The sequence below is a fragment of the Mandrillus leucophaeus genome, unplaced genomic scaffold (assembly GCF_000951045.1).
Source record: "Mandrillus leucophaeus isolate KB7577 unplaced genomic scaffold, Mleu.le_1.0 Scaffold571, whole genome shotgun sequence".
Taxonomy (NCBI): domain Eukaryota; kingdom Metazoa; phylum Chordata; class Mammalia; order Primates; family Cercopithecidae; genus Mandrillus; species Mandrillus leucophaeus.
Genome location: NW_012106153.1, coordinates 1,007,635 through 1,010,666, shown reverse-complemented (window position 1 = coordinate 1,010,666; position 3,032 = coordinate 1,007,635). Strand labels below are relative to the sequence as shown.

At 46.3% G+C, this 3,032-nt stretch overlaps 1 pseudogene; it reads left to right on the top strand.

Annotated features, from left to right (window-relative positions):
* The first annotated feature begins 364 nt into the window (after positions 1 to 364).
* LOC105552731 overlaps positions 365 to 3,032 on the top strand; it is a 4,744-nt pseudogene continuing 2,076 nt past the window's right edge.

The following is a 3,032-nucleotide window of genomic DNA, read 5'->3' as shown; positions in this document are numbered from 1 at the left end:
CGGTGAAAGAACATCAGAGTGTGTGAAAGCAGAGGATACATTGTCAAAGGACACCTGAGGACGTCTAAAAGAACCTCTGCGGGAAAGCTGAGTGCTTGGAAGAACCAGGGTAACAATGAGACAAAGTGAAAGCAGACATTCTGCTTATTTAAGTTTTTTAAAGCATTTGTTATGAAGTGGGGGCGTAAAAGTACTCAAGAGTTTGCTATCACTTTTTTAGTATGGTAAAGCAATTTTGCCCATTGTTCCCGAAACAGGGTACTATAGAGTTGCATGAATGGGTGAGAATTGGAAGAGATTTTTAAAAGGGCATATAAAGATGGAGCAGTCACAGGTGCCGCGGGGGGGTGCTGCTGGGGTGACGATGGTTGGGGGAGAGGGGGCCCAAGGCCACCCTCCCGGGCGCGGGGAGGGCAGAGGGGACCAGGAGCCCGTCCCTTCGCTGCGGGACCTTCTGCCGCGGCCATCCCATGGCCCCGCGGCAGCCCCCAGGCTGGCCCAAGGCCGCAGGCCTCTCTCAGCCGCTGCTGCTGACACGTCGGAGCGGCCCCGCGAGCTCGGGAGGCGCAGGGAGGCAGCCTCCAGGTCCAGTGCCGGGCTGCAGGAGCAGGCGGAGCAGCCAAGGGCCCAAAGCCGCCGCGCCGTGGGAGAGACCGGCGCAGCTGAGCGCCCACGAGCACTCCCAGCAAATGCACAAGTGGCTGTGGCAGTCCTGCTGCGGCTAACTCACTTGGCGCAGCAGCCTGGCTGCCTTCCCCGCCTATTGCAGCCTCCAACGGTCCTCCCAGAGTTTCCCTTCGGGCGGCGCTGCAGTCCCTCGGGCCTCGGGGTCTGACCCCGGGACGGCTGCTGGCATCAGCACTCCTGCTCCAGTTGCCGGCCTGAGACCCCAGGCTCCTCAGGTGCAGGCGTAGGTCCGAGCCACTCCAGTGACGAAGGTAGGATGTGCAGCCCCCTTGCGAAGCCCAAGTGAGACCGCGCAACAGGCAGGCAGAGAATATGTTATTCCATCCTTGACCCACAGATTTATGGCAGAGATGGTGGATTTCTTTATTCTTTTTTTGTAAAAGCAACCATTGTCTTAAGCATTATGCGCCTCAGTGGGATGAAGGATATCTCTTAAGTTTGCTATGCATTATATAATGGAAAAAACAGATGAAGATGTCAATGGAAAACTTGCAGAAAATTATGGTTGTGTCTCTTATACACAGATTATTAGTTTGTTTTTATGAGATAATTTGCATTTGGGGAGCAGTTGGAGCTACCCCAGGGAAGTTCCTGGTGGGGCTTCAAGTTGTGACATGTGATAGATACATCAGTGCTTATTGCACTAAGTCGGGTTTCAGTGATTCCTTTCTCACATGTCAGCATTACAACGTCCACTATACGAGCTATGATCAAAAATTTTTTGATTGCTTCTTTTTTCTCTGCTTTCATCACACTGCTGTTTTTTTCAACATAATCGAACAGCCTATGACATTGTAGCAGGAACCATTGTGGTAAAAAGAAATGGGGTCAGATGTTGCCCCCACAAAGGCCTGATTTCCACACGCTATAATGACAAGATTAAATTATGTATTTTCCAAGATACACGGTGGAGGGATGCACATACAAAAAGCTGGAACACAGGAAAGACAATATTATGGGGAAGAGGATTTGTTTGTGTCTCTCCAGGGGACAATAAGGCCATCAGTATCCCTGGGTTACACTAATTGATGATTTAGAAATTAAAGCAGTCACTCCAGTGTGATGCAGGTCACTACTCTGAAAGTACTGATTTTACTTGAATGCCAAAGAACTTTTCCAGAATAAAAACCTATTAAATTCAAGAATTCAAATTTTTAGATCAAAAAGGCAAGTGATTTTATAAACAATGGACAATATATACTTAAGATCTACGGCACTTTCTTAAGGTCTAAGAATTTGCTGAGAGCATTTTCAGCTTTGAAATCTGCAAATGAAACTTTAAAATTTATTTTGGTTTATCCGAAAATAATGGAAAATGTCCAGTTGTGTTTTGTAAGCATCTATGTAACTCATCTTTTAGTTCACACTTCCTGGGGAGCCACCAAAGAAGGTCCCTGTGGCAGTTAGGGGACCCTTACCCTCAGGAACAGTGGGTCTATCACTTGGAAGGTCTAGTCTAAATTTAAAAGATGTTACTGTACAAATGGGAATAATTGACTTTGGTTATACTGGAAAGATTCAATTAGTTATTAATTCCTTGACTCCGTGTTCTGCCTCCCCAGGAGAAAGAATTGCTCAGTTGTTGCCGTTACCTTACATAAAACTAGGAAGCAGCACAGTGAAAAGAACAGGAGCCTTTGGTAATACTAATCCAGCAGGAAAAGCTGTGCATTGGGTTAATCAAGTGTCTGACAAAAGACCTATTTGCACAGTTACTATTCAGGGAAAAGATTTTGAAGGACTAGTAGATACTGGAGCTGATGTCTCTATTATTGCTATAAATCAATGGTCCCAGCACTGGCCTAAGCAAAAGGCATCCATTGGTATTGTTGGAGTAGGCGCTGCCTCAGAGTTTTTCAGAGTTCCTTGATTTTACCATGTCAAGGACCGGATGGTCAGGAAGGGACATTTCAGCCTATCATTACACCTATTCCTGTCAATTTATAGGGTAGAGACTTAACTGCAACAATGGGATGCTGAAATATTTATTCCTATGGATCAATATAGTAGTAATAGTAGACAAATGATGAGAAATATGGGACATTGCCCGGGAAAAGGACTAGGAAAAGATAAAAATGGCCAATCAGAACCTTTAGAATTACAACAGCAAACAGATCGGACCGGACTGGGGTGTCATTTTTAGGAGCGGCCATTGTTGAGCGTCCGGCTCCTGTTCCTCTTGTTTGGCTAACTGCCAAACTGGTTTGGGTGGAGCAATGGCTGCTGACAAAGGAAAATAAAAAGGCTGGACAAGATACACGGTGGAGGGATGCACATACAAAAAGCTGGAACACAGGAAAGACAATATTATGGGGAAGAGGATTTGTTTGTGTCTCTCCAGGGGA